The following is a 24,906-nucleotide window of genomic DNA, read 5'->3' as shown; positions in this document are numbered from 1 at the left end:
AGGCGTACAGGACGCCATCCAACCATCTTAGGAACTTCACTCCAGATTTGTGCCTGACACTTAGAATCATAGAATTGTAAAGCTCTAAGGATCATCTAGTCCAACCCACTGCAATGCAACAATCCCAGCGATCACAGACTTGACCTGCCCAGGGAGAGAGCTTCTTTTATAGTCTCAGGAGGCATTTTATGCTTCTGATCCTGATTCAGTGCCTAAAGAATAATTTGCTAAACAAACTGACCTCTTCAAAAAGGCTCCTGCTCTGTACAGAAGCTGGTACCATCTTGCAGTAAGGATTTTACAATTAAAGCACATGTGTTCAGACAGCAATTTTCCCCCTTAACAAAACCCCTGCATTCCCCCCCCCCAATGTTTCAATTAAGATCTACCAAAAGCCAAAGCAGGTCTAATGAATAATAAATGCTTATTGACCACCACTTACTGCAATCAGAACAGTGAACTAGGAATAATAATAATAATAATAATAATAATAATAATAATAATAATAATGAACAAAGTACTGTACTCCCTTTTGGGGGGAAAACAGTTTGGAATCATGTTGTAGAGTATGACTACCCCAACACTTTTGTCTCATACCTCCAAGCACTGGTTCAACATTTGTACAGTTTTAAATGTGAAAATGGTCAGTCACACTGCTTAGGATATTGGATATCATCAATTAAACTTGAATCACAGTTTAAACTTAGAAGTTCAGCAAACATTCAGAAACCTCAATACTGCCAGAGAATCTTATCAGCTGGAGGATACGGAGGAAGAAAACAACCACCCCCTGAACTATTACTCAAACAGGATGAATATTAAAAATTGCACCCTGAATTAGATATTTATAGTCTGCCCTTCTGTTCAATAAAAATCCCTAAGGAAAAAATATTCTCATCAAATAATAAATAAATAAGTAAGCCAACAATACAATAGCAGAAAAAGAAAAAACAAAAAATTGACGACCAGTAAAACACACATTCAATAAATACTGAGCTGTATCCTACTAAGTTTTACTCAAAGTAAACCAAGTGAAATTGATGGACCTATAGTAGTCATGCCCAATAATCACAAGTCTACTTCAAGTATGACCACTGGTACCAAACAGTATGGGAAACAGCCCTTCTAGAAAAGCTAACCAACAAACTCAAATGAACCCAGGGACAAACAGAAGTGGATGCATTCACCCTGGTGTGGTTCCCCTTTATTAAATACCGGTACACATCCCAACAAGACAACAACAACAACAACAAAACCCGACAGATACAAATCAATATGGCTAATTTGACCCAACAACCCCCTCTCCTTCACACACACAAACTAAACTCACTGTTGTCAACTGAAGGAAACTAACCATGCCCTAGGCCCCCCAATCTCTCTCACTGCCAATGAAAACTAGTAAATGAATGGAAAAAAGAACCTACCCACAAAAAAACTCTCACATACACTTTGTAAAAGAATGGAGGTTTACTATCCCCCCTTCTCTCTATCCCCATCTCGTAGTCTATAACATTAGTGTCTCACGTCAAATGTACCATATTTTTCGTCCCATAGGACGCACCGGCCCATAGGACGCACCTAGTTTTTTGGGGGGGAAATAAAGGAAATTTTTTCCCCTTTATTTCCCCCCCCCCAAAACCAGGTCGGGGAATCCAAACCAGGTCAAATTGTAGTGTCTAAAACATAGCACAGAGGGAACCAAACAGCACCACAAAGGAAGGAATTACAGAAAGGCCTCAACTTCCAAGGACACCTACTATATTTCAGATAATCCAAGAGAGACAAAACAAGGCCTGTTTTGATGACCTCAGCAAGTAGGCAAGTTAATTTTATCAGACCAGTGTTCAGACAGATATCTGAGTAACCTATCTTCTACAACCCTTTTCAGCGTCTGCTTAAAACATTTCTTGTTTAGGCAACCCTATACAGACATGCCATTCAAACTGGACACCTGAAGAGAGCTTGAGAAGATGAAAAATATTGACAACTGAGAGGGAGAGGGATTAGAATGGAGTGCCTTGAACAGGAGGGCCAGGATCACTTCCTAGTTTGCACAAGGTGCTACAGTTCAATGTACCACGTGACAGAAGAGAGAACAGCTCACAGATATCAATAGGGAAGTTAAAGAACTAATGAAATATAAGTGTTTTTGCACACACAAACATTTGTGGAATTGTTACATAACACTCGTTCATAATACTCATCGCACACTTTCAGAAAACTAATCTTTTGTAGGTGTGGCAGCACTTATACTTTGGAACTCCCTCCCTCCCTATTTATACTAGGCAGGGGTGCACTGTACTCTTTTTGGCATCTGCTAAAAATATTTTAGTTCAGGCAAGTCTACCCAGACATGTAGAAGTCTTCATGTATTTTAATCTGTTGTTAGCTTGTTGTAGATATTTTTAAATTTTAATTCTTCTTTTTAACTCTGTGAAAAATTATAAGTTTAACATTTTCTTTATTTTTTTGTAAAGTGCTTAGAGGTTCAATTTACTATCAAAGCAGTATCTATTAAAATAAATAAATAAATTTAAATGGAAAAGGGAAATTCAAATGGAGAGGAGAAAACAAGCTGAATGATGTCTGTTGGGAAAGATATAGCTGTTTTGAGGTTCAAAATCCTGTACAGGAGGTACTTAGTTTGATCAGAAAACATATTCCACAAAGTGTTCCAGTGAAACATTTAGGAGGAAACTGCACTTTGCACATGTTCAAAGATAATTTTTCCACACACACACACACACACACACACACAGAGAGAGAGAGAGAGAGAGAGAGAGAGAGAGAGAGAGAGCTTTAAATTTTGTTTCACCCACCTGCAAAGAGCCAGCGATCTGGACTTAAATACATATTTATATCATACATGAAATTTGGCTCTTACCCAGCATTAAATAACACTTCTCGTGATTTTTTTTTTGGAAGAGTTTAAGTAATTCAGGTAGACAATTTCTAAATAACCAGAATGGGCCACAAACAGCAAACAGTTGAAGAACAAAAAATAAAACAAAATATTAAAAGCAAAATTTTGGTTGTTTGCCACATGATATGGGAGTGAACAGAGTTGCAAGCCCCCTAAATGTATTTCCTACAGCTCCTTGTAATTGCTGAGTGTCAGTCTTGCTTCTACTACTGGAGGTCTTTTCAGATTTAGAAGAAAAATCATCATCATTGTTTGAAAAGACATTTAAAAGAATTCTTTAAATTGTAGTTTAAGTACACATGCTTGCTACTAGTAACTACCAACTTTCTTTTATGTAATTTGAAGATTTTTTAAACCATATACATACACTTATATATAATTGTTAAGAGTCTGTCCTTGTGTCCGTTACCCTTTGTATAAAAATGTCACTTAAAATTAATTAACATGTAAGTATTGTGAATCCATTAGTATTCCTCATAATATTTAATGCAACAGTAGAAGACTGAAAAAAGAACAACAGGAACTGCTAGGTGCTTCTTATTTTGCGTAAAATCCAAGCACTCTGGGCTATGGCTGATGAGTGACCTTGAGGCAGCTCTCAGAAGGTAGTTGCCATAGCAACACTATCACAAAAGTGGCTCATCCTTTGCAACACACACCAACCTGGTGCATCATGTTGCTAGATATAATACCATTGCTATTCTGTAGCTCTGCTGAAGCTGTAATATACATTGCAAACGTGGGTAGATTTAAAAAAAAAATAGTATATTGCTCATAAAATTATCTCTTCTAAAATGCAATTGATAGACATTACTTCCAGAAAAGATATTTGGATAACATAGTACTGACACGTTTATACTTTAAGGAGAACTGAAACCAATAATCAGAAAATTAGTATTTACCAGAAAATTATTATTTTAACACAAGTATTTGCAATAACCATGGGTGATGGACAGCATGTTAGAGGAAGTTTCTTCTAAGATGGCTCCCACGGCAACACAAGCACATAACATTTAAATACAAATATATAAAGCTTTTTATTCCTTTAGGGCTAGAGGTGGTCAATAGTTAAATTTTGGTTCATAATCCCAGTAAAATAATCCAGAAGCATCTTTAGCATAACAACCTGTGGTGAAGAACTCACCAGATCTTAAGCAAATAGAATCCTATTAAGCTGGTCTGCAACATTTATCAATTTAATAACTTTGATTAAATAATAAAAATATTTTATAGAAAAGGTGCCCCAATTAACTGGACACACACACACATTAAAATACAATTTAACTATTAATACAAGTCATTATAAAAGCTACAGAGGATAAGCACCCTTGAAAGTGATACAGTGGTACCTCGGGTTACAGAAGCTTCAGGTTACAGACTCCACTAACCCAGAAATAGTACCTCGGGTTAAGAACTTTGCTTCAGGATGAGAACAGAAATTGTGCGGCGGTGGTGCAGCAGCAGCAGCAGCGGGAGACCCCATTAGCTAAAGTGGTACCTCAGGTTAAGAACAGTTTCATGTTAAGAACGGACCTCCAGAACGAATTAAGTTCTTAACCCGAGGTACCACTGTACTCTCTTCTGTCAAAAAGAATTGAAATACAAGCAAACTCATTAAAAAAAAATAGATATATACCAGGTTTGGGGCAGATAAAAGTCAAGGCCGGGCCAAAAATGGGTTTGCAAAGCACCACAAGATTTATATCCTGTTCTTCACCTAATGGCCTGAATGAGTTACACCTGGATCAGCATCCAAAACACCCCAGGTGCCAGGCATGTTTTGCAACTTGGCATGGTCCATTTGCAACCAATTTTACAATTACTATTAGAAAATAACAACTTTTGAACAATAATTCCATCCTAACTCCATTACTTGATTTGCATTTGATCTAGAATGCTAGTATCAATGATTCATGAGACCCATCATGGGCTGGTTTCAGGTACTCTTCCTTGTAAATCAGAATTGAGGTTTCCTGAACCTCTATTGATAATGCTATGGATCTGCTCCTTCCAGGAGAATGCAATCCCATCCACACCAGACCAGCTTCCCATCTCCCAGACTCAAGAACTCAGAATACATAATACATTTGTCTGTTCAGGTTTCAGTCTCAATTTATTGGCCCACATCCGGCCCATCAATGCCTTGAAGCTATAGTCTAGCACCACCTGATTCAGATGAGACAGAGAGCTGGGTAGATGAGCTGAAAAAAAGGTACAGATACTTACCCAAAATATGTTAAGTTATATTCTAAACAGCAAGCTAACATGGACTCATTTTACTTACTTACACTCATTAACTGAATTACTAAATACTTTCTGTAGCAAGTGTTTTTCTGCTCTAAAATGCTGGCTAGTTGTCTGTTTATTGCAGATTGAATAACTAAAAATTCCATTCAGAGTCAAGTCTATTGTTCAAAATACCAGCAGCACAAGCATGCCTCCATGTTACTAGTGAATATAGTGGAAAGTTTCACAGGCCCATATCCAAAAAGTATGCAGCTTATTTTTACCTTTCTTCCTGCAAAGCAGTCATTAGACTATGACTTTGGCTTTTACTTTGTAAATCCTGGAAGTTGCTCTTCCTTTTAAAAGGTTTATATTTCACTTATAATACAGTTTAGAAACTGGCATTTGTGCAACAAACTTTTGAAGAAAGGCTAACTTGATCTTTTAATAATAAAATGATTCTAACTAGATGAAAAGGCTAGGTGAAGATAATAATTTCTTGCATCCGGCCATTAAGTAAAACTACTTTGTGAGGTTTTGAAGCAGAAGGCAAGCTTTTAAGTGTTATTAAAAAATGTTGAGGGTATTTTCCCTGTTAGCACTTGCTATTCTGTAATATTTTATAACATTTTGTATCTAAGCTTACAATGAAAAGTACATGAATTCTCATAGACTTTTCCATGAGTGAGAAATGCTGAAATGCTCTCAAAAGGAAATATTGTGTCAACACAATTAAATGTGCAGGACAATATCCACAAAACATCTATCTTTCATGGTGTTGGAACAATTTTCAAAGAAGTGTGCAGCTTTTCAGAGCAATTAACCATGGTTAAATTTCATTTCAAATCGACCTGTTTCACTAATCATATGACAGCAGCTTGTAATTAGACACTTTGCCTGCTCACCTGTGGCAAGTGAGAATTTCCTTCAGGCAGCCAGCAAGGGCAGATGGTTTTAATACAGAGGATACCCAATATGTTTTTTTCTGCCATGAAATCAATGTGCAACAAATAACTAACATGGGTATATTTTGTGAAGCAGGTAAGTAAATGTTCTGGCCATATTTACAGAATTCTACAACAAAGTCTAATAGTTAAGCACACAGTTGGCAGAACTATACTACTATATAGGGAGTAGCTTAATGTAGAATATTCATAGCTAACATACTGCCCTCCAAATATTTATTGAACTACAGTGCCCATCGGCCCCAACTAGCATAGCCAATAGCCAGAGATGGAAGTTGCAGCCCAGCAACATCTAGAGCAGGCATGGCCAAAATTGGCCTTCCAGATGTTTTGGGACTACAATTCCCATCATCCCTGATCACTGGTCCTGTTAGCTAGAGATGATGGGGACTTGTAGTCCCAAAACATCTGGAGGCCCAAGTTTGGCCATGCCTGATCTAGAGGGTACAAACAATAGCTACCCCTAATTAACAAAAACAATTGGCACCAATAAAGTGTTGCTATGGGGAATGCTCTTGTTGAGTGTTGCAGAATACCATTGCCCTCCCCCATCCAGTTTTTCCATTTCTCCCCCCTCCAATAGCATTCCATGCCCACTAAACACATTCAGTCTTCATTGGGCTATTTGGGTGGCTTCCCCTTGAGGTTTAGTTTCCTAAATATTTTCCATACTTCTGCAAGCCAAAGAAGCCTCTTGTGTATGGATGGTGCTATTTGAGCATATCCCTGGAAACAAAATGTGTGGAGTGTCCCTGCTCAAGGTTCCAGACACACCATCCCCAGTTTTCCATTCTCTCTTCCACAATAGTCACTCAGCACTCTGAGTCCACTGAGCATGCTCAGCATCATCACACTATGTTTTCTATGGGGGAAATATAATGGGTAGGCTTGTCTAAACAAGAATGTTTTTAGCGGGCAACAAGAGTACAGAGAAGGTGCCTGCTTGATCTCAACAGGGAGGGAGTTCCCAAGTGTAGGCACTGCAGTTGAGTGGGCATTTGTGGGGTAAGGCAATCTCATAGGTAAATTGGTCCCAAGTTGCTAAGGGCTTTAAATACAGTGGTACCTTGGGTTAAGTACTTAATTCGTTCCGGAGGTCCGTTCTTAACCTGAAACTGTTCTTAACCTGAAGCACCACTTTAGCTAATGGGGCCTCCTGCTGCTGCTATGCCGCCAGAGCATGATTTCTGTTCTCATCTTGAAGCAAAGTTCTTAACCTGAAGCACTATTTCTGGGTTACCGGAGTCTGTAATCTGAAGCGTATGCAACCTGAAGCATATGTAACCTGAGGTACCACTGTACTAATCGTAAGACCTTGAACTTGGCCAGTAGAAAACTGGTAACCAGTGCTGATCTCTGAGCAGAGGTGTTATATGCGACAAGGCCTCACTCCTGTTAGCAATTGTGCTGCTGCATTCGGCACTAACTGCAGATTCTGGATCAAGTGTGAAGAAAGCCTTACGTAAGAGTGGAATGAAGTTATCCTTTCTTGAAGTAACCAAAGCAGTAAATACATACGCATACACACACACGGATCTTCTGAACACACTATTAGAACTTCAAGTTAAAGGTGCTCAATGTGAAAAATGGTACAATTTTCTGGGTGGAATTCAACACTGTATTATGGTGAATATACCATCTGCATAAGCATTGCAGCAGCTTGCCAAAATGCATATAATGTACTGTATTTTCTAATACATTTTAAGTACTTTTAGCATCAATTTCAGGCTTTGCCTCCTTTTGTTTTTTCTTGGCGGCTTCCAGTCCCCTTTATGCAAAATCAGTAACGGTTGTATTCAGCTAGACACATTGAAACTAATGGACTTTAGTTAATCATTGCTATTAATTCAATGGGTCCAAGTAAAAGTTAATTGAATACAAACTTATGTATCTGAATACGTAGCAGAGGCTTTCAAGTGTAGTATGCTTGGAGGACAGTTTGGGGAGGCTGATAGGGATATTGCTGGAAACACACATGGGAAGGCTTCTGGTATGCATGCATGTCCCTGGGTTGTGGCCTTTACTGTAAATGGTGTCTTTGGGCAGCATTATAGTTATATATGTGCTGTGGTAGTATAGGCAGTCCCATAGGTATAGAATACTTAAATGAGCAATCAACCACAAAGCTACTAGAATGAAATCTTAGTAGCAGAATCTACTGAATTACACTGGATTTCCCCCCCAGGAAAGTATTTATAAGATTGAAGCATGGAGACCTAAAGAACTCCCAGTGCCTCAATCCTAAAATACTTTGTTAATTCCAACAAATTTCAATGGAACTTATTTTCACATATTGTATCTACAGTTAGATATAAATCAATTTAACATGAAATCCTCAATCTTATAAGTAGTTGTAGACATGCTTAGTTTTTCCCCAAGGGAGCTTTACACCTATGGCTAATATGATTAGTTAAAATGCAGACATTTTACCATTTCCGCATTCTGTAAAAGTCCAGAGCACTAAAATTACTGAAGCTATAAATCTCTGCAGACTATTCATCTGACTCAAAGTTTGGCTGAATGAAAGACAAATGCCTTTGAGTCTGCCTGAATAACCATATCCCCTTCCAACATGTTAGCTCATAAGCCATTTTGTAACCAGATGTTTCATGCCAAATCATCATCAGAAACCACACTTGACTCACATTAGCTGCCAAACTTCTTGGGACTTTCAGTGTTTTGCCAAAACAGGGGTTGCACAGATTTTTGGTATATTGGGTGGGGACTCTGTCTAAAAACTTGAAGTCAAGAGAGTTCAGTTTAATTGTACTGGATCCAGCTCCAGTGAATATTATTACTATAGTTTCAGAGGTCAGCTTGCAAGCTGCTACTCAGCCTGTCTCAATTTGCTTTTTGCAATGATAGATTTATTCTAATTCATGATTATTTAGGCTCATTTCTAAACATTTCTAAAAACCAGTAAGCGCCATGTACACCTACCATTGCTGATCTTCATATTTCAGTCTAGTGTTCCTCCATCTTTTTAACTTTGGCCCTGTTCCTCTCTGAACTTACTCTGTCTCATGCCAATACCAAAAGTCTGCTCAACTGATGAAAAAGCAGAATTCTTACATATCCAAGGTTGGGAACCTTTTTCAGCCTGAGGGTCACACTCCCTTCTGGGCAACCCTCCAGGGGCTGCATACCAGTGGCAGGCAAAGCAATGAATGTAAATTTTGCCTTGTACTGCAGGAAAGTTTCTAAACACATTGGAACATGCCCCTCTAGCCTATATCCAAAAAAACAAAGACACTATCAGTGTTCAAGGACGTATTCCAGCCAAACAAAAATACTCAAGAAGGGAAAAGCAGAGCCAGTAGGGGGTATGGCTTGGGAAGAGTGCTAAGGGCCAGATAGGTGTGGAGGTCTGCATTTGGCCCTTGGGCCAGAGATTCCCCTGTTATATACAAATCTATGAGTCTGTAGCTGCATGCAAGGATCCTTAGACTCGGACACCAATTCAACACCTAAAATTCTACATGCCCATCAGTTTTGATAATGCAATCCAACTTGTATGTTGATGAAACGTGGCTATTCTTGTGGTCTCTATCTTTTGGGGTGGGGGTGGGAAGCACCTAGCTTGCCAATGTTATAAATGGAATGTTGTAATGTGAGTGTGCATGTGAACGCTGGGAGTGAAACAGGTGTATCAGCATCTTCTATGCCCTTCCTTCATGTGACCCTTCCTTCCCCATCAAAGGTGGAAGAGGATAGAATGTTGCACTATATGCACCTTTGCTATGATCCAGAAAGACACTTTTCATCATAAGCAATATAAATAATATATATAGAAATAGTATGCATTATGAATACTTGAGGTAAGAAAGAAACAGAATTATGTCCATTATTCCTTAAATCTGCCTTGACAATCATTTCACAGTATATGAAGACTGTATTACCATATGTAACTTGATAGTATATGTATACACAAGTTAAAAACAGTGAAGAGTTTCATGGAATCTTTAAGACATAGGGCAACATCCAAGGTCATGTGAGCAAACTTTCATTTGAGCAAAGGGACTTATTCTAAGTTATCTTTATTCTACTTCCCTGCCACCAGACCCTCCTCAAATGTGCTGCGGAAAGTTCGCTGGCCTAACCCTTCAGAGTTAGGGAAGTGTACTGGGGTTGCAAGGGCAAGGAGCAAAAGGCAAAGACCCCTGTTGTCTAAGCAGACATTCACTCCACTTGCAAATAGGTATCACTGGATGTGATCCTAATAAATTTATTATGGCAAAGGTTTTCATGGACTACACCTCATCAGGTAACACTGTAGTATTATCCTGAATTGCATGAGGTTTTTTGAGTGGTGAGGTTGAGGAGTGTTACTAGAGGAAAAAGAAATGCAGAAAAATACAGTGATAATTTATAATTAATTGTGGTCACTCACAAAACAGTTGTCAATACTACAGGAATTCTGGTATTAGTGAGCCAATTAACACATGCAGTGTGTCTTAATAATAATAATAATAATAATTTATTATTTATACCCCGCCCATCTGGCTGGGCCTCCCCAGCCACTCTGGGCGGCTTCCATAAAAACCAAAAATACAGTAAAATATCACACGTTAAAAACTTCCCTGAACAGGGCTGCCTTAAGATGTCTTCTGAATGTCAGGTAGTTGTTTATCTCTTTGACATCTGCTGGAAGGGCATTCCACAGGGCGGGCGCCACTACCGAGAAGGCCCTCTGCCTGGTTCCCTGTAGCTTTGCTTCTCGCAATGAGGGAACCGCCAGAAGGCCCTCGGCGCTGGACCTCAGCGTCCGGGCAGAATGATGGGGGTGGAGACGCTCCTTCAGGTATACTGGACCGAGGCCGTTTAGGGCTTTAAAGGTCAGCACCAACACTTTGAATTGTGCTCGGAAACGTACTGGGAGCCAATGTAGGTCTTTCAAGACCGGTGTTATATGGTCTCGGCGGCCGCCCCCAGTCACCAGTCTAGCTGCTGCATTCTGGATTAATTGTAGTTTCCGAGTCACCTTCAAAGGTAGCCCCACGTAGAGCGCATTGCAGTAATCCAAGCGGGAGATAACCAGAGCATGCACCACTCTGGCGAGACAGTCCGCAGGCAGATAGGGTCTCAGCCTACGTACCAGATGGAGCTGGTAAACAGCTGCCCTGGACACAGATTTGACCTGTGCCTCCATGGACAGCTGTGAGTCCAAAATGACTCCCAGGCTGCGCACCTGGTCCTTCAGGGGCACAGTTACCCCATTCAGGACCAGGGAATCCTCCACACCTGCCCGCCTCCTGTCCCCCAAAAACAGTACTTCTGTCTTGTCAGGATTCAACCTCAATCTGTTAGCCGCCATCCATCCTCCAACCGCCTCCAGACACTCACACAGGACCTTCACCGCCCTCACTGGTTCTGATTTAAAAGAGAGGTAGAGCTGGGTATCATCCGCATACTGATGAACACCCAGCCCAAACCTCCTGATGATCTCTCCCAGCGGCTGCATGTAAATGTTGAAAAGCATGGGGGAGAGGACAGAACCCTGAGGCACCCCACAAGTGAGAGCCCAGGGCTCTGAACACTCATCCCCCACCACCACTTTCTGAACACGGCCCAGGAGGAAGGAGCGGAACCACTGTATGACAGTGCCCCCAGCTCCCAGCCCCTCAAGACGGTCCAGAAGGATGTTATGGTCGATGGTATCAAACGCCGCTGAGAGATCCAGCAGAACTAGGAAACAGCTCTCACCTTTGTCTCTAGCCCGCCGGAGATCATCAACCAGTGCGACCAAGGCAGTTTCAGTCCCATGATGAGGCCTGAATCCCGACTGGAAGGGATCCAAATGGTCCGCTTCTTCCAGGCGTGCCTGGAGTTGTTCGGCAACCGCTCGCTCAATCACCTTGCCCAAGAATGGAAGATTTGAGACTGGGCGATAGTTGGCCATCGTGGCCGCATCTAAAGATGGTTTTTTAAGAAGCGGTTTAATAACCGCCTCTTTCAGCGGGTCTGGGAAGGCTCCCTCACGGAGGGAAGCATTCACCACCCCACGAAGCCCATCGCCCAGTCCTTCCCGGCTAGCTTTTATAAGCCAGGATGGGCAAGGATCCAGGAGACAGGTGGTTGGTTTCACTCGTCCAAGCAGCCTGTCCACATCCTCGGAGGTAACAGATTGGAATTGATCCCACTCAACTTGACTAGACAGAACTCTAGCACTCTCCCGCCCCGGCCCTGCTCCCACGGTGGAGTCTACTTCTTCCCGAATCTGAGCGATTTTATCTGCAAAAAACTTTGCAAAATCATTGCAGGAGAACATGTGGCCCATACTGGGCCCCGATGTTGCAGGTGGTTCCGCTAAATTGTGAACCACCTGAAAAAGTCTCCTGCTGCTGTTTTCTGCAGATGCAATAGAGGCGGTGAAGAAATTCTTCTTCGCCGTCGCTATCGCCACTTGGTAGGCTCGATGTTGAGCTCTAACCTGTGTCCGGTCAGATTCGGAATGAGTTATCCGCCACCGGCGCTCTAGCCGTCTCAACGATTGTTTCATTGCCCTCAGATCCGTGGAAAACCACGGGGCTGTCCGGGCTCCATGCAATCGGAGAGGGCGCTTCGGAGCCAAACAGTCAATAGCCCTGGTTAACGCCACATTCCAGCGGGCCACCAGGGAATCAGCTGAAAGGCCATCAACATGGGATAAAGCATCCCCTACCACTCTCTGGAAACCATTTGGATCCATTAAGTGGCGGGGGCGGACCATCCGAATTGGTCCCACCTCCCTGCAGAGGGGATGGGTTGCAGAGAAGTCCAGTTGCACCAGGAAGTGATCTGACCATGGCACTTCTTTCGTTTCGCTTTTACTTAGTGTCAGATCACCAACATCCATAGAGGTAAACACCAGGTCCAAGGCATGTCCGCGGCTATGGGTTGGGCCAGACTTATTCAGGGACAGCCCCATGGAGGCCATGCTTTCCACGAAGTCCCGAGCGGCCCCTTGTAAGGTCGTGTCGGCATGGATGTTAAAATCCCCTAGGACGACCAAGCTAGGTGTCTCCAGGAGAACATCCGCCACGACCTGAAGCAGCTCGGGCAGGGAATCCTTGGTGCAGCGGGGAGGTCGGTACACCAAAAGGAATCCTCACCTTGGCCTGTTTATCATCTGGCCATTTTATCCATGAGTAATAAGCATTTGTATCACACCACTGGATTTCCACAATTATTTCTGCAAAACTGACCATGCTGTTATTGAAATCAGTCATCAATTTCAGCAAGCCAAAGGAAAGATAGGTGTGTGCTCTTTTTAAACTATTATGGTATGAATTCTGAGTCACCTGAGCAATGACGCTCAAGTCACATCTCCATCTTTTACCTTAAATACTCAAACTCTGATTTAGTCACCTGCCCTGCAAAATCTAATCTGTTTGCACAACATCCCTTATTCCTCTTCTCCATCCGTTTCACTTCATTTTGTTGCTTTCCAATATACATTAAAAATGGAAAATAGAAAGTTAGAAATGTAGACTGTAATTTGTTTTAAATTTAGTTTTTTAAAAAAAATCCTACACTGTATTTAACTGCAATGCACTGTTGCCAGATAACCTGAAGGCACAATGAGCAAATTCCAGAAGCAAAGGAGGCACACTGCAATGCCTTATAAGTTTTAGATATATAGTGTCTCAGATTCCGATAAAGTGAGCATGCATTTCAGAAATGGAAGTCTAGCATTTACCAGAAAATGTTTAAAATATTTTGTATTAACCCTGCATTAGGTTACATTTCCCTGATATAACACCCAATGTGTTACTTGCATACTCTTCTACATAGCCGCAACATTGCCTAATATAGTAAACCTATTTTAAGCTGCTAATCAGAATAGCTTTTTAAAGACTACTACTGGGAGAATGGAAAAGGCCAAGAACTAAATGTTTTATTGTGCTATTATTAAACAGTTGGGGGTTTTTTTCTTAAGCATGGATGTATAAGGAAGCCAAATAAAGAACAACTAGGCTACAATCCTATCCAAATTTACCTAGAATTAGGGCTCACTGAACATAATCAGACTTATTTCTTAAGAAAACTACAGATGGCAGGTACAGTGGACATTTGGCACTCCAAATGCTCCAGAATTACAACTCCCATCAGCCCCAGCATGGTCAATACTTAGGAATGATAGGAACTGTAATTCACCAACATCTGGAGGACCATAGCTTCCCCAGACCTGGTATGCGGTGTAAAGAGAAACCCTTGTAATTCAGATAAAAGGACCAACTAGGCCAGTGGCCAATCAGGGCCTTCTGGCGGTTCCCTCATTGCGAGAAGCAAAGCTACAGGGAACCAGGCAGAGGGCCTTCTCGGTAGTGGCGCCCGCCCTGTGGAACGCCCTTCCAGCAGATGTCAAAGCGTAAACAACTACCTGACATTCAGAAGGCATCTTAAGGCAGCCCTGTTCAGGGAAGTTTTTAACGTGTGATATTTTACTGTATTTTTGGTTTTTATGGAAGCCGCCCAGAGTGGCTGGGGAGGCCCAGCCAGATGGGCGGGGTATAAATAATAAATTATTATTATTATTATTATTATCATCATCATCATCATCATCATCATCATCATCATCATCATCATATGACTCTAGAAAGTCCACAAACAGGGCTTGGAAGCCCACTGCAGAGCTCAACAACTCTCACAACAGAGGTTCCATATAGATATCATAATGAATAGCTGTTAATCTAATACAGTACGGTAGTGAGCAACCTCTGCCCAGGCTGTTTTCCCCAAACTACGGTATGCCTGCCAACACATCAGCTGATGGTGGGGAGGCCAGGGTTTAATCTTACATTGGCTGTGCTGCCATGTTTCCAAGCAGAAAACAGGGTTGTTGTTAAATAATAATAATAATAATAATAATAATAATAATAATAATAATAATAGTTTATTATTTATACCCCGCCTATCTGGTTGAGTTTCCCCAGCCACTCTAAGCGGCTTCCAATCAAGTGTTTTGCAAAGTCACAGAAGGGATTTTGACAGGTGGGAGGCCCTGTACACTTGTCCAATTTGGCCCATAAGGCAGATCCTGATAAGTATCTGATTCGTGGAGCCAAAAAGGTTTCCCAGCCCTGAAACATGTCATTCAAGGTTCATGCTATAAATTTTATTCATCCATAAAATGGGAAACCTAACCAGCACTGTTTAACAGACTCTGAACTATCCAAGCAAAAATTGGGTAATGATTCTACCTTTTATGCTGGGCATCCACTAGACACTTTGATAGCACTTAATTTAAATCAGTTAACTGGTAATGCTTTGCTACAAAGAAAACTCTGAATTGTAGTTTTGGAAAGAATTAGATCTTGCTAAAACTATTCTAAGCACACTCATAAATTTTACAATATATATTTCAGGAAAGGTCACAACAGAATTTCATAAACAATAAAAAAGAAAGCTCACACAAAACAGCATAAGTACTTAAAGCAACAGAGTAAAAATAAGTAAGTAAAACTGAAAAATAGTTAAAAAGCTTGGGAGAACAGAAGTGGCTTTGCCAGGTTTTGTTTTTAAAAGAAAATAACATAACAGAGTAGGTGCCAAATGCGATACTTTGGGGATGAAGTTTAATATCTAGGGTGGCACAAATGGAAAGGCCCTCTCTTCCTGCTCACTGCTTGCTTTTTGTCCAACAGCAGAACACCCACATCAACATCAACATGGGAGAAGGTGTTCCTTAACATAAGGCTTCAATAACCTTGCTAACCGCCCTTCACAAGTGAGAGGGGCACCAGGCTCTGGCAAGCAAGATGAGCACAAACTTGGAGCTATAGGGAAAGGCAAGGCAGCATGCCTCCAACCAGTGATTGAAACTAGCCAGGAGCATTTTGCACCTGGCTATCAGCTACTTGCAAACAAGTGAACATGCCTGGGCACTAGGATGGTGCCTGACATCTCCACCATCTAGAGGTACATGCCTGGGGATCATTGGATCTTGACTGTTTTCATACACTAATACCACTTCCTGTCAAATTCTATCAGTTACATTTTATCTGCCCAATCAGAATGAACTTCAAGAACCAAATTGCTTTTGCTGTGCAGTCTGAACAGGAGCAGTGAAGTCCTAAGCTATGTCCAGCTTTAAAATTCAAAATCAATGCCTTGGATTGGGCTCAGGAATTAACTGTTAGCCAACAAATCTCTTTCAAAACTAGAAATATATGCTCCCAACAAGACTGGTTAAAATCCTAACAGCCACATTTTAAAGTAGTTTCCAGACTGTTGTCAAGGGCAGACAACACATTACAGTAGTCTAAACAAGACACTACCAGTGCATTGGTCATTGCAACTATACTATGCCCATCCAAGATCATTCATGGGTGACATAAAAACTTAAGCTGGTTAAAAAGATCTCTGCATCACTATGTGTCCTGCAACAAATTTCTGAACACTTAAAAAGTTTTCAAATGCCTGTTGCCTCAATCTTTGGATTGATGAGACCATACCAACATTACTATTAAGCACAATTCTTTCTATATTACAAGGTTACTGTATTTTTAGAAGGAATTTTATCTTAAAGTTAAGTAAAAGTCTTAAGGTATCTCATATAACAAGACCATATGGCAGAAGACATTAAACTTAGCATCAGAAATGTATTTTTGTTTCCATTTCTAATGGTGTAGACACTCAGGCTTGCATATTAAGTGCCCCTGATTAGTCATATTTCAAGATGTTCTTTACTACAGCTTTTGGCAATAGGTTCTCCATGAGTTACTTACTATCCTTGTTGCTTTCTTAAAACTTAAGAATGACCCAGCTTTTCCAAAACTTCTAGTTCTATCAAAAAGCTTTCAGTGATTCGGGTGTAATCAAAAGACTGAGAAAACAAGGAAGAGCTGGAGAGAAGAACGGAAGCAAGTTGCATGATTACACAATTTAAAATAGCATTCCTGGTCGCATCCATTATATACATGCTTGCCTGAAATATTATTTACCTCCTACCAAGTTAAATTTGGAAGTTATTAATGTTATCAGATAGTTGAATCCATATTCATTTACTTAAGATTAATGGCATCACCCCCTTCACACCATCTGCTTTAAGAAATAAGTTTTATGAAGCTTTTCAGTGTAGTTCTTCAACAGTGAAAGGTTGAAAACAGACTACAACTTACACATTGCAGCAAAACAAGCTGACAAATTCTAGGTTTACAAAATAAACAAGTTGCAATATAGGAGCAACTGGATCGAAATGGCTTTGTCATGTGTCCAATCATAATTTGTCCTAGGACAATGTGTACTTCTCTGGGTGTGCTTGGTTGTTTTCTTTTCGGGGGGGGGGGTTCAGAATGCAAGTACAACTCAATTTGTAGCCCTATACCGACTTACATGGAAGTAAATTCCATTGGACACAGTGGAACTTAATTCCAAATAAATATGCACAGGATTACACTACACACAGTATATATTTTAAGGTGAAGTGCAATTCAGTTTGGGACAATGCAGTTTCTGCAAGTGAATCCTTCATTATATAGCTGTCAGATTAATTCCAAAATGATTTAAGCAAGCTTTGACTGACTATGTCTCCTCATTAAAACAGCAGTGTTTGTAGGAGGAGGTGGGGGAGGGGATTAAAAAATAATAATACGTATATATGTTGTGTTTTCATCTTGTGAACTCTTGTGAATTGTATGAAGGGTGGTATACCAATTTAATTGATGGTGATGACGATAACCAAGATTTAGAACTGGGATGGGAGTGATTGGCACTGATGAAATGGTTGTGCCAAATGTTGGGGCAGTAAGTCATTTGACCATCTATTCTACACACTGGAATTTTCTATAGCTTGCAGGCATCCAGTTGCCCGCTCCAGCCTTGAGAGATTGATCCTCAAGTTTCTGAGAAGAGGAACATCCTTCAAAATCTTTTGAAATGCACTTCAACCACACTAAATTGTCTAGCTGAGCATCAGTTAAAAGGAAGAATATTAAGACTATCATAAGAGTCTTCTTTGGATTGCTGACTTACCAGCAAATATATAAAAAAATTGTCCAGTACCACCTTAGAGTCCAACTAAGTTTGTTCTTGGTATAAGCTTTTGTGTGCAGGCACACTTCTTCAGATACACTTGTGTGCATGCACACGAAAGCTTATACCAAGAACAAACTTAGTTGGTCTCTAAGGTGCTACTGGACAATTTTTTTATATATTTCGACTGCGTCAGACCAACACGGCTACCTACCTGAATCTTACCAGAAAATGTAGTGTTTCCTAAAGAGAGGGCTTTGGTCAGCTTCTGAGCACCTGGACTTCCTAAAAAGGGACCTCCATCACTCACTCCTCTTGCTTACACCAATAGCCATACAGCCCAATCCTATACTTGTTTACTTAGATGTCCCAATAAGTTTAGTGGAAATTACTCCCACGTGGGTGGCGCTGTGGGTTAAACCACAGAGCCTAGGACTTGCCGATCAGAAGGTCGGCGGTTCGAATCCCCACGACGGGGTGAGCTCCCGTTGTTCGGTCCCTGCTCCTGCCAACCTAGCAGTTTGAAAGCACCTCAAAGTGCAAGTAGATAAATAGGTACCGCTCCAACGGGAAGGTAAATGGCGTTTCCGTGTGCTGCTCTGGTTCGCCAGTAGCGGCTTAGTCATGTTGGCCACATGACCCGGAAGGTGTACGCCGGCTCCCTCAGCCAATAAAGTGAGATAAGCGCCGCAACCTGAGTCAGCCATGACTAGACCTAATGGTCAGGGGTCCCTTTACCTTTTAAGTATAGATAATGTAGCCTTGATTACACACATTAGAGGTTTTTAATGTATTATTAAAGATTACACACTTTAACATACTATTGGCAATTCATTTTCTAACGTTTCATCCCTGAATAAATCTTTAAATTCTGATTTAGACTAATGCATTCAAATTTTTTTTTGTTTGACTGTACAGATTACTACTATTTTACTTGTGCCATATTTCTCAATTACTGGGAAAGCTCTTACATTTCATACTAAGAACATATAGTTTTTAGTTATTTCTCCTACTTGATAAAAAATTTAAAAGCCATTTTGTGCACACACCCATTTTTTGCCGTTAAAAATTCTAACTGAACATCTCGCAATGCATAATAATACAATCTGAGAGGCTCATAGGTAGCTGTCACTTGTAAGCAACTGTCTCAATGCCAAAAAAAATGTTCACTCATTCTTAAAATTACATACAAAAACTAGAATGAAATAGTATTTGGCATGCTAAAGATAGTATTTTCTCTTTTTATATTCAGAATAATCATATCAGCATGTCAAGTGCTATGTGAACACAATGCAAAAATAAGATATTCGATTACTGCTCATATTGCTCATTTATATGCAAGACCTGAAGCAACCTCAATGTCAGACTAGTGTCCAATATCATTTTAGACATCGAGTTCAATGCCTTCCTTTCCTCAAGTGTCTCAGTAAGTGTATTTTGGGTTTCCCCTCCAATATCTACAAAAAGTCAGGCTTTTTTGTTCCCATTTTATACACCATCTGTGTTATTAAGCTCTGTACAACCTAAGAATACTGTTCCTTTTTATTCTATTGTGATCAGGGGCTTTCCCCTTCTCGTCTGCATTTTGGCTCAGCTATTTGGTGCATATCTGATAAGCAACTGCACACAGAGCACAAATTACATTACAACGACAACTTCCCAGTTAAAGGCATACAAAATAGCTTTAATTAATTTATAAGACTTAAACAGATATTAAATATTTTAAAAACTTAAAGACCAAACCTAGCTTGAAACAGCAATTTAACAGCTTGTTCTAATGCAGACTGAGCATTTGTGTGTTCAAAACCATGACTCCCTCTACATCACCACACTCACCAATGTATTACCTCATTATAGCTATTATTTGCATGCAACTTCTTTATTTTGACCAGAAAACGTAAAGTGACATAACAACATTTCAAAAAGAGACAACGCAAAAATACATCTTTTTAAAATAAAGGACCATATTTAAGCATTAAACATTCAGAATCCCAAATCCTATAGCCAAAATACTTTGGGAAGATATGCCTCCCCATCTCCAACAACCATTAAGGGTGGTTTTGCCATTTAAAGTGCTCAAACCGGGCACACGCTACGTCTGTATGCTGGACAGTGGGCACAATACACTCTCCCATATATGAAAGACTAGGCTCGTCCAATTTTTCTTCAATGTTATTATCGGGAGTGCCAATATTTATCGGAGCTTGTCATACAGTCAGTACCTGTTATATTTACATGTTCTACATGCTTTAATCATTTGAAGTCAGAGGCAAAGTATCTGGAAGAGCAACCCTATCCTTTAAAACAACACGATTAAGCTGCGCTACAAGAAAAGGGGGCTGGGAAGCAAATGTCTTCTTTTCCCCCAAGCAACTTGGCAAAGCAAAGAGACACAACACAGGAACCGCAGCCAAGGCAGCAGCAGCACCTTGCACAGGACAGCGAGGCAAAACTTTAAAACAAATAAATAAATCGCTGGGTTGCTTCAGCGTTGGGCAGTTATCCCAAGCGCTCTGCCCTTCCTACCCAGCCAGTTGGTAACAAGCAGGAAGACGGAAGCTGCTGCTGCTTCTCGCTTCCAAAAAAAGAAAAAGAAAAGAAAAGAGCCACCTCGCCATGGCTGAGAGACGCACCACAAACGGCCAACAGAGGCAGACACCAGGCATCCATCCTCTCACCCGGGTCCCGACCAAAGCACAAGAGCGTCTCCCGCTCGCCCTCGTGTTAACGAAGCAGGAGACTTACCCGCTTGAAACTTACCAAGCCGGCAGGGGAAAGAGGGACGGAGGGTGGCGATGCTGGCGGCGAGTTTCCCCCACCCACCGGTCCCCAAATTTACCTGAAGTTAACTCGCTGCCCCCGCCCCTCGCCTTCCTTTCCCACCCAGACTCAACAGCAACAGATCTTGAGCAAGGGAGGAGGAGCAGAAACCACCGCACGGGTTTGGTTTGCGTCCCTCCAAAACGCGTCTGCTCCCGAGTGCCCGTGGAAAGGCGTGCAAGGCGAAATACACGTGAAAAGGGAATCAAGTTCCCTCCCTCGCGACGCACGCCGAGGGGGAATCAAATCCCACCCACACCCCCACCAACAAACCAGGCAAAGCCGCCTTCTCAAAGTCCCCTCTTCTCTTCCCTCCGGGCACCTTAAAAGTCCTGTGAAGATGAGGAGACGCGCGAAGAAGAGACCCGCAGAAACGCAGCGCCCCGAGGCAAGGATAATAATAACCTCTTCTTGCACTTTCCTCCTCTCCGCTCGCTCGCTTGCTCTCTCAACCGCCACCCGAGCCCCACGACGCCCCCCTGTGGAAGAGGCGCCCGAGAGAGAGGGCTGCCCCCTCGGCTGGCCGGTCTCCCGAGGCGGGGAATGGAAAAGAGGGAGAAAAGCAGGCGTCCCTCCTCACCCGTTTCACCCTCGCCGGCATATGCGGCAGTTGTTTCGCCTCCCGCCCCACGTCTGAACGCAACTCACCTGAGAATTTGTGAGGGGAGGGGGGCGGAGAGAAAAAGGAGAAGGAGAAGGAGAGCCGAGCGTTGCCTTCTGCCCAGCGCCCCCCTCTCGCTCTCGCTCTCTCCTCCCCGCCTCACGCTCAGCTCGCGTCCGCCATTTTGATCTCTTGACTGGATCTCCTCAGAAGCAGCCGCCAGATACAGCCGGAGCCAGCCCGGCAAGCGCGTGGGCAGCTGGGATTTGTAGTTCAGCATCCGCCGCCTAAGGGACATCAGGGTCGTGTGTTACTCCGCGGCTGTACGTGGCCGCGCGGCGCCTCGTTCCGCAAAGCCCTCTGGGATTTGTAGTCCCATCCGTGAAGGCATCTTCGCGTTCCTTCTGCCGCTCCCTTCAACCGAAGCGCTTCGCTTCTGCCTTGAAAGGAGCGAGCGTTACTTTTAACCACAGCGTGAATCAGAACAGAGCCGTTGTGATTCTGGATTTCTGCCCAATGTGAATAAAGTGGAGATCCAAATGTAGTGGGACAAATATAAAATACATCCAGGCCCAGCAAACCTCCCGCTGGAAGCTGTGTCCACTCAAATAAACAACCTGCACACCGACTTTTTAAAAAGAAATTGGCAAGGCTTTAAATTCCTGGAGAATAAAATAACTGATTTGGCAGGGAAGGTGGGGGGAGTAGAGAAGCAGTCACTGTGTCACTGGATTTGAGTTTATGCCACTGTGGCAAAATTTTGAATGTTTCAACATCCCAAAATGATTTACAATTAAGGCTTCAACTAGTTTCCGAACTGATTGGTGGAAGGAAGTATTTACTGAAATACAAATTATATGTACAGATATGAAAAGGGCCCACTGCAGCTTGAGACCAAAGCCAAAAGAAAGTGCCCCACCAAGGGATATAATAATAGCTTTTGCTAATTATATGATCAAAGAAGAATTAATGAAAGCAGAGAGGAGGATCAAAGAACAAATTACTTAGGAAGAAAAGCGGATAACATTGCTACAGGATCCAAGTTCTGGAACTTTAAAGAAACAGCTGAAGTACTCAGAGGAGCAGGGGGGAAATATAAACGGGGGGTCAACTTTGCCTTGAACCTAGAAGTTGATGGGGTGCTGCATGCATGCATTGGATAGTTCAATATTGGATTACTGCAATGTAGTCTATGTGGGGCTTCCCTTGCGCTTGACCCAGAAACTCTGTAATGCAGATGGTGCCTAAGAAGCAAGTTATTCAGGTATTCCCCCTTGCTTCTACTATTGACCACCCAGAGCTAAAAGAGGAGGATAGCTTCTTCTTTTACCCATTTGAGGAACAGAAGGACTTTTCGTATTATAGACATACCAGGCAAAAGTCAATGTATTCCCTCTGAACTGCTTGAGGCTAAATCAGTTGCAGCTAATTGCTTCCAGTGGATTTAAGTTCTGTCTGCATGGACCATGTTTTTAATCCAGTTACATATTATTACTGATTTTGAGCAAATTACTTGCCGCATGTCATTCTGTAAGGCAGTGGTTTTCAAACTTTTTTCTTCGTGCTACACTTCCAGAATAAAAATTTGCTCATGCCACACCAATTTTTTTATTGATGAGAAATACAATGGAAGACAAAAAAAAAAAGTCCTAGCAGTGCTGCATTTTGAAAATATATCTATCCATATTCTGCAAATAAAAAAAGTTATTTTGATACTATACTCTACAGTGGAACCTCGGGTTGCGAACGTGATCCATATGGGAGGCACGTTTGCAACCCGCAGCGTTTGCAACCCGCAGCACCGTGTCTGTGCAAGCACGGGCTGCGATTCAGCACTTCTGCGCATGCGCAAAGCACAATTTAGTACTTCCGCACATGTACAAGCGCCGAAACCCAGAAGTAACCTGTTCCAGTTCTTCCAGGTTTGGCGTGGTGCACAACCCGAAAACACGTAACCTGAAGCGTCTGTAACCTGAGGTACCACTGTACACTAAAGTGTTTAAATGTTTCTTTGATTGTCCTTGAATCTTCTTGTCACACTTGCCATCCTCTCTTGCCACACCAGTGTGGCATACTACACGTGACCGTAAGGCAAGCATAAGTCCCACTATTTATAACTTACTGATTGGAAATACAGTTACTTGTTAAGTATCATGGTGTGTTAAGGAGAAGTTATAGGCAGAAAGATGGTCACATGCAAGAAGAAACTAAATCATCTTCAAGATCAAATAAACAAATAAGCACCAAAATTCAGAAGTTGTTTTTAAGACTGTCAGATAGCATCCTGTGCTGCTTACAACCAAAAAGTTATGCTTGCTCTTTGGCAAGTGAGACAAGTTATCTTATTCACATGTGATGGCTTTGTCAGTATTCGAGTTTTAACAGATATTTACTGGCCAGCTTCTAACAATGTACCCTGGAATAGCACTCTTGGACATTCGTCCAGAACTAGAACAAATTACATTACGTAAAGTTTTTTCCTCACTTCCTATCTGTTGCTAAGACACAGCTGGGAGCACACTGGAAAGAATAAACTTGCTCCACAATAACAAATAATGTGATACAGAAGAATATGAGAGCACTTACTTATGGAAAAAGATCCATCTAGGATCCTATTTGTGAAACTTTAGGACCACAACAAATTGCAAAACAAGCAGCACTTAGTACCCAACACCCTTTTATATCCCACACGAAAAATGCCCCTGACCATGTTCACCTAATAATTACTGAAACTATATTGCTAGCATCTTCTGTTTGGGGGTGCATTCCTTATATTTTAGAGATTTGAAGCTGAATTTTCTGTTTCCTTGCTTTGTTCTTGTTATTGTTGCTGCAATCCATCTGTCTCAGGACACAATGGAATAGTGTGCCTTTGTGGGGGGCAGTTACAGCACCTGCTGTGGCTGTGTAGACCAATACAGGAGAGACATGTTTTATTGCAGGTGTGGCGGGGGATGATGGCACCTGGTTTTGCTGCTACAGGTGCATTATGGTGTGTCTTCTCTCTGCATTCCTCCCAGTGATCATTTCTCCTCTGGTCACTCCAAAATGGGCTCCCTGAAAATGCTTGCATGTAGAAAGCAAGGGAAGCCCATACCCACTCCCCACCCCCAACCAAGCTCCCAAAATCCAGCAGCAAGAAGGGCTACAGTAGTTATCTCCCACTTGGACTACTGCAATGCACTCTACGTGGGGCTACCTTTGAAGGTGACCCAGAAACTCCAACTAATCCAGAATGCGGCAGCTAGACTGGTGACTGGGAGCAGCCGCTGAGACCACATAACACCGGTCTTGAAAGACCTACACTGGCTCCTAGTATGTTTCCAAGCACAATTCAAAGTGTTGGTGCTGACCTTTAAAGCCCTAAACAGTCTCAGCCCAGTATAGCTGAAGGGACGTCTCCACCCCCATTGTTC

At 41.8% G+C, this 24,906-nt stretch overlaps 1 protein-coding gene across 7 annotated transcripts in view; it reads right to left on the bottom strand.

Moving 5' to 3' along the window:
- The window catches only part of NCOA3 (nuclear receptor coactivator 3), a 100,410-nt gene extending 78,724 nt beyond the window's left edge, over window positions 1-21,686 (bottom strand). For 4 of the 7 annotated variants that reach the window (XM_053394181.1, XM_053394180.1, XM_053394187.1 and 1 more), the window contains exon 1: window positions 21,538-21,686. The gene's annotated coding sequence lies outside the window, so the exon portion shown is untranslated. Of the gene's footprint in view, window positions 1-21,211; window positions 21,230-21,294; window positions 21,411-21,469; window positions 21,488-21,537 lie in introns of those variants that run through there. The other 3 variants (XM_053394183.1, XM_053394184.1, XM_053394186.1) reach the window with 3 other exon arrangements.
- Between the last annotated feature and the right edge of the window lie 3,220 nt (window positions 21,687-24,906).

This window comes from Podarcis raffonei, chromosome 6 (genome assembly GCF_027172205.1).
Source record: "Podarcis raffonei isolate rPodRaf1 chromosome 6, rPodRaf1.pri, whole genome shotgun sequence".
NCBI lineage: Eukaryota > Metazoa > Chordata > Lepidosauria > Squamata > Lacertidae > Podarcis > Podarcis raffonei.
The sequence above is the reverse complement of the archived record's forward strand: the minus strand, read 5'-3'. Positions and strand labels throughout refer to the sequence as shown.